The sequence below is a fragment of the Chiloscyllium plagiosum genome, chromosome 40 (assembly GCF_004010195.1).
Source record: "Chiloscyllium plagiosum isolate BGI_BamShark_2017 chromosome 40, ASM401019v2, whole genome shotgun sequence".
NCBI lineage: Eukaryota > Metazoa > Chordata > Chondrichthyes > Orectolobiformes > Hemiscylliidae > Chiloscyllium > Chiloscyllium plagiosum.
The window spans coordinates 22,278,940-22,286,186 of record NC_057749.1 but is presented as its reverse complement, the minus strand read 5'-3'; positions in this window follow the sequence as shown (position 1 = coordinate 22,286,186).

The following is a 7,247-nucleotide window of genomic DNA, read 5'->3' as shown; positions in this document are numbered from 1 at the left end:
TCGCCTTCCTAACCTGCAATCTTCTTCCTGACCTCTCTGCCCCCACCCCAACTCCGGCCTATCACCCTCACCTTGACCTCCTTCCACCTATCGCATTTCCAACGCCCCTCCCCCAAGTCCCTCCTCCCTACCTTTCATCTTAGCCTGCTTGGCACACTCTCCTCATTCCTGAAGAAGGGCTCATGCCCGAAACGTCGATTCTCCTGCTCCTTGGATGCTGCCTGACCTGCTGCGCTTTTCAAGCAACTCATTTTCAGCTCTGATCTCCAGCATCTGCAGTCCTCACTTTCTCCTCGTTAGTTTAGCCTCTCCACTGTTTAAATATCTATGTTACCGTGAAAGTTCTGTTTAACAGAGAACATAGTCTAGAGAATACTGGCACATTGCCAGCCTGAGGAAAGTGGTTCACTTCAGATCTCTTGTGGATTCGTGGGTGGTTTCTGTTTGGGATCTCCACTGTTAAATATCTTCATCTGGTCTGAAGTTCAGAATCAGAGGGACAATGACTGAACTTAGAAAGGATACAATGTTCACGAAGGTGCTGAGTTTCAAATTTGAATACAAGAAAGTTCACTTTGAGTTTCTTTGGGAAATGCGTAAATGGGTGACAGATAAATGTATATATGTGCTGAGTGTTTCCCCTGGAAATAAAAGTTTTGAAATGAGGTTGTTTCCATAGTGAGACAACAATGTAAATCAGGTCTAGATTGAAAATAGATTGAACAGTTGCAATATGATATAGTCATACTAAACATGTGCTTGTGTTTATTGGTCAGTGCATTGAGTACAGGAGTTGGGAGGTCATGTTGTGGCTGTACAGTACATTGATTAGGCCACTTTTAGAATACTGCATGCAATTCTGGTTTCCCTGCTACAGTGGAGTCCAGATCTCGAGGCATAGGTTTCAGGTGAGAGGGGAAAAATTTAAAAGGGACCGAAGGGACAATTTTTTCATGCAAAGGGTGGTGTGTGTGTGTATGGGATGCGCTGCCAGAGGAAGTGGTGGAGGCTGGTACAATTACAGCATTTGTAAGATCCCCAGCTCTATGATTCTACATTGCATTGTCTGCTGGTTCACCTCCCTATAGAGAGTGTGTGTGAGAATAAGTATACACTGTTTCCTGTACTGCGTCTCTTCTCAGGATGACCCAAATAAAATAAGATGAGGGAGACGTTTATTGTGAGACTGTGCACGATGAGCTGGTGACCATGAAGTGGAGGGCATTGTGATGATGCCTAGTGGCCACATTGAATGTACTCACAGAGGAAAAGGCAAGATTTGATTTATTATTGTCACATATCGAGATGCAGTGAAAAGTATTGTTTTGCTTGCTATCCAGACAATTCATTCCTTGCATAGGGTAATAGAACAGAATGCAGAATATAGTGTTACAGCTACAGAGAAGATGCAGAGAAAGATCAATATGTGAGAGAAATAGGGCATATAACATTACAGCGCAGTACAGACCCTTGATGTTGCACCAACCTGTGGAACCAATCTGAAGCCCATCTATCCTACACTATTCCATTCCCGTCCATATGTTTATCCAATGACCATTTAAATGCCCTTAAAGTTGGCGAGTCTACTACTGTTGCAGGCAGGGCATTCCACACCCCTACTACTCTCTTAGTAAAGAAATTGCCTCTGATATCTGTCCTATGTCTATCACCCCTCAATTTAAAGCTACGTCCCCTCATGCTAGCCATCGCCATCTGAGGAGAAAAGGCTCTCCCTGTCCATCCTATCTAACCCTCTGATTATCTTAAATGTCCCAATTAAGTCACCACTCAACCTTCTCTCTAATGAAAACAACCTCAAGTCCCTCAGCCTTTCCTTGTAAGACCTTCTCTCCATACCAGGCAACATCCGAGTAAATCTCCTCTGAACCCTTTCCAATGCTTCCGCATCCTTCTTATAATGCGGTGACCAGAACTGTACATTATATTCCAAATGCGGACCCACCAGAGTCTTGTACAGCTGCAGCATGAAATGTTGCAAGGTCTCCTTAAGCAATACATCTGTCTCTTCCTCTTTACTGATAAGGGACTGATACTTATTCTGAATGTTTACCTCAAATACCTGCTTACCTTTACTGAACACCTTATATGTGGAACATTTGACATCCTGTCTGGCCCATGAGTCAAGTCTCTGTTGAAGTTATATAATCACATTTCCACATGGCAATCTGCAGGTGGAGCTCACCTATACTATTTACCATACTCTGTGTATTCGCATCGACCGAACCATAATTTAGATTTTATTAGTGGGACCGTTTATAAATCTGATAACTGGGAAAGAAGCTGTTCTTGAATCTGTTGGTACGTGTTTTTAAACATTTGTATCTTTTGCTCAATGGAAGAGGGTGGGAGAGATTCTGTTTGGTCTGCAACGGGATGCCCTGGAAGTAAGGGACGTTCCTTAAGGTATTTGAGGCAAACATTTAGAATAAGGATCAGTCCCTTATCAGCACAGGGCATTTTGGTGTCTGCTGTATTGTTCGTTGCTAGACAAATGGAACATAGAAGCAGGAGTGTTTTGTTCAAGCTGTGCAGGTTGACGATATAACCTCCTGCATCTTTGGAGCCTATCCACGGTCTACAAGGTACAAGTCAGGAGTGTGATGGAACGTGCCCCACTTATCTGGATGAGTGCAGCTCCAACAACACTCAAGAAGTGGTGAAGCAGCCTGCTTGATTGGCACCCCATCCACTCCCTCGCCAACTGAACCCCAGCAGCCACAGTGTCTACCATCTACAATACGCACTGCAGGGATTCACCAAATGTCCTTCGACAGCACTGTCCAAGCCCACAACCACTTCCATCTATAAAGACAAGGGCTGCAGATACATGGGAACACTACAACCTGCAAGTTCCCCTCCAAGACTCGCGCCATTGTGACTTTTCTTTTAGGTAGATAGATTACTTACAGTGTGGAAACAGGCCCTTCGGCCCAACTAGTCCACACGGACCCTCCGAAGCGCAACCCACCCAGACCCATTCCCTTACATCTACCTCTTCACCTAACACTATGGACAATTTAGCATGGTCAATTCATCTGACCTGCACATCTTTGTGACTGTGGGAGGAAATCGGAGCATCCGGAGGAAACCCACGCAGACACAGGGAGAATGTGCAAACTCCACACAGACAGTCGCCCGAGGCTGGAATCGAACCTGGGACCCTGGTGCTGTGAGGCAGCAGCGCTAACCACTGAACCACTGTGCCGCCCTTTGGAAATATGTCACCGTTCCTTCAGTGTCGCTGGGTAAAAATCCCTGGAATTCAATCCCTAAGGGCATTGTGTCTCCAGCTGCATTAAATGGGACTGCAGCAGCTCAAGGCGGCAGCTCACCACCACCTTCTCAAGGGGCAACTAGGGACAGGCAATAAATGATGGTCTAACCAGCGACATCCACATCCTGCGAGTGAATTGAGCGAACTCTGTGGAGTATTCTGTACCGTTTTGGTGTCCCTGTTTAAGGAAGGATATAAGTATGTCGCAAACAGTTTGAAAAAGCTTCACTTGTCTGATTCCTGGGATGGGACGGGGATTATCTTGTGAGGAAAGATCGGATAGGTGGATACCAGCTTCTGGTACCAATTGGAATAATGATCTTACTGAACCAGCTGACCCTGAGGTTGGATGTTGAAATGATGTTTCTAAGTGTGGAAAAGGCTGGAACAAGGGTCACTTTAAATTTAAAGGAGTTGCCTATTTAAGACAGAGATAAGAATTTGTTTTCTTTGAGAGTCATGAATCTTTGGATTTCTGACCAGAGGGAGTGTTGGAGATCGGACCATTGAACATATTTTAGAAATATTTTTCGGCCATTGACTAACTTTTAACCTCCATTCTCAAACAAAAATCTGTCAGGGGTGACCGGAATGGTGAGATTGGAGCCGTAATCAAATCAGTTCATGAATATATTAACTGGTAGGTCAAGCCAGAAGGGTTGAACGGCCTCCTCCGAATTTATATATTCAGTGAATGTGAGTGAAGTAAATCAGTTTCTGGGCTACATTACATGGGAATACAGAGTCACAATCACAATGATCTGCTGCAAATTATTGGTGTGACCAAACTCTAAATACTGAATAAAGTTAAGGTCAATACAATACCTTGGAGAGGATATTAGAGTTAATGGAAGAATACAGATACAAATTAGAGCAACCAGATGACTAAATCATAGAAGCCCTACAGTGTGGATGCAGACCATTGGACCCATTGAGCCCACACCGCCCTTCTGAACAGCATCCCACCCAGACCCACCCCCTACCCTATCCCTGTAGTCCTGCATTTCCCATGGCCAATCCACTTAACCTGCACCTAACTGGGCGGCACGGCGGCTCAGTGGTTAGCCCTGCTGCCTCACGGCGCCAGGGACCTGGGTTTAATTCCTGCCTCGGGCGGCTGTCTGCGTGGAGTTTGCACGTTCTCCCCGTGTCAGCGTGGGTGTGCTCCGGTTTCCTCCCACAGTCCAAAGTTGTGCTGGTTAGGTGAATTGGCCACGTTAAATTGCTCATAATGTTAGGTGCATTAGTCAGGAGTAATTATAAGGTAGGGGAATGGGTCTGGGTGGGTTACTCTCCAATGTGGATTCGTTGGGCTGAATGGCCTGTTTCCATGCTGTAGGGAATCTAATCTTTGGACTGTGGGAGGAAACTAGAGCATCTGGCAGAAACCCATGCAGACACGGGGAGAATTTGCAAACTCACAGACAGTCGCCCAAGGGTAGAATTGAACCTAGCTCCCTGGTACTGTGAGGCAGCAGTGCTAACCACTGAGCCACTGCTGGTGATTGATGGTGAAGTAATGGGGTATGTTCAACATGTTTTTACTGCAATATACAATGTTGGATGTGATATGACATTTTCTGTATATTCTAGAAGGACTGGATAATGTTGACCATGCTGAGAGATTGTTGAACTAGAGTAGATAGCTTATGTTTCATGTGGGTAAATTCAAAACCAATCCACAGCAATGCTATTTCAGTGATTGAATAGCCTCCCTCAGGGTCAAAGTACAAATTTGATCTTTCTTTCTGAAAATATATTTTCAGGTGATTCACTGTGTGATTAACCTTGCGATATTTGAGTAGTGTGATGTACTCTTCCTGTTGGATGTGGGGGATTAGGTAGTGTTTCCATGTTACTGATGATTTTCGCTGCAGGAAGTGTCTTTGGTTGTGAATCCTATCAGATTGCATGGATAGGTTGAAGCAGCAGTTAGAGGCAAGAAGGAATTTACAGGAGCTAGGAGGTGTGATGGATGACTGTTATAGGAAGGGAGAAAAGCCGCAGATACAGTCAGGTAGCTGGGTTATAACCAGGAAAACTAAGAAAGGGAGGCAGGTAGTGCAGGAGTCTCCTGTGGCTACCCCCATCTCAAACAAGTATGCTGTTTTGGAAAATGTAGAGGGTGATGGACTCTAAGGGGAATATAGCACAAACAGCCAAATTTCTGTTACCTAGACTGGCTCTAACATTTCGAGGGGTACAATAAGTTCCAATCGATCGATTGTGATTGGGGATTCTCCAGTCAGACGCGCAAACAGACTCCTGCACTACCTGCCTCCCTTTCTTAGTTTTCCTGGTCTGGGATTTTGTTTGAAAATTCTCCAAACATTCAACATTTCTACTAAACCTTCAATCGTCTGCCTGATATCTCTCTCCTGCTTGAGGTTTCTGCCCCACTTCACTTTGCTGTTCCATATCACGATCCTAATGCAGTTTGATGGTGTTTTTGGGGGGGGTCAGGATTAATTCTTTCCAGGAAAGGCCGAGAGATCTGTGGAAGGTTTCGAGTATGGGGTCCAGGTTCCTGCTCGGGTTTGAAGTGTGGAGGCAGATCCATTGAAGCGAAGTGAATAATCAGGGAGATTATGGCTTGTTGAAAATTTTATGAACCGCACATCTCACTTCCCATCCTGAGCAAGCGAGGTGCTGAGAATTCTCCACACGCATGTCAGAGCGGCTACTGGTCTTGCCTTGTGATCTGAAGAGTCTCCAAGTAGGACACTGGGCATCAACATCTGGGGCCACATTCCACGGGCACATCCACCGCTATTGCAATCTGATGTGTGCCAGCTTTTAACAACCCTCTTGGCATATCTCTGACCCAGTCACAGCTGGGTTTCTGCACTTCGATGCCTCCCCTCAGACTGTACGGAAAACTCTCCCTGTAATGCTGTAGCAAGGAGACTGAGTGCTCTGGGACACACACCCAGTTCAGGGACCGCACCAGGCTGTATCATTGGGCTGTTCATCTGCTCTTATAGTGCTCACTCAGTCTGGGCCTACCTGCATTGCCATAGCGACCCAGACTTGCACTGCCTTTTTCGTGCACCCAGCCAGAGATTTGAGGCTCTCAGTGCTCCAGCCTTGCTTTTCGGTTCAGCGCAGACAGATTGCCAGCTCATCTCAGTCACATCCAGTGGCAACTGCCTTTGGTCAGAGAACCCTGTCACAGACAGACAATACACACAGGCTCCGACACTGTCAGTCAGCCAATCAGGCATTTCACAATCACTGTGTCCCCTCTCGCCTCGCTCACAGACACTGTGTCCCCACTCCCCTTACTCACAGACAGTGTCCCCCACTCCCCTCACTCACAGTGTCTTCCCACTCCCCTCACTCACAGACAGATGCCCCCCACTCCTCTCGCTCACAGACACTGTCTTCCCACTCCCCCAGCTCACAGACAGTGTCCCCCCACTCCACTTACTCACAGACAGTGTCCCCTCACTCCCCTCGCTCACAGACAGTGTCTCCCCACTCCCCTTACTCACAGACAGTGTCTCCCCAACCCTCCAGCACACAGACAGTGTATCCCCACTCCCCTCACTCACAGACAGAGTCTCCACACTCCCCTCGCTCACAGACAGTGTCCCCCCACTCCCCTCGCTCACAGACAGTGTCCCCCCACTCCCCTCGCTCACAGACAGTGTCCCCCCACTCCCCTCGCTCACAGACAGTGTCCCCCCACTCCCCTCGCTCACAGACAGTGTCTCCCCAACCCTCCAGCACACAGACAGTGTCCCCCCACTCCCCTCACTCACAGACAGTGTTCTCCCCATCCCCTCGCTCACAGACAGTCTCCCCACTCCCCTCGCTCACAGACAGTGTCTCCCCAACCCCAAGCTCACAGACAATGTCTCCCCACTCCCCCAGCTCACAGACACTGTCTCCCCACTCCCCTCGCTCACAGACAGTATCTCCCCACCCGCCCAGCTCACAGACAATGTCT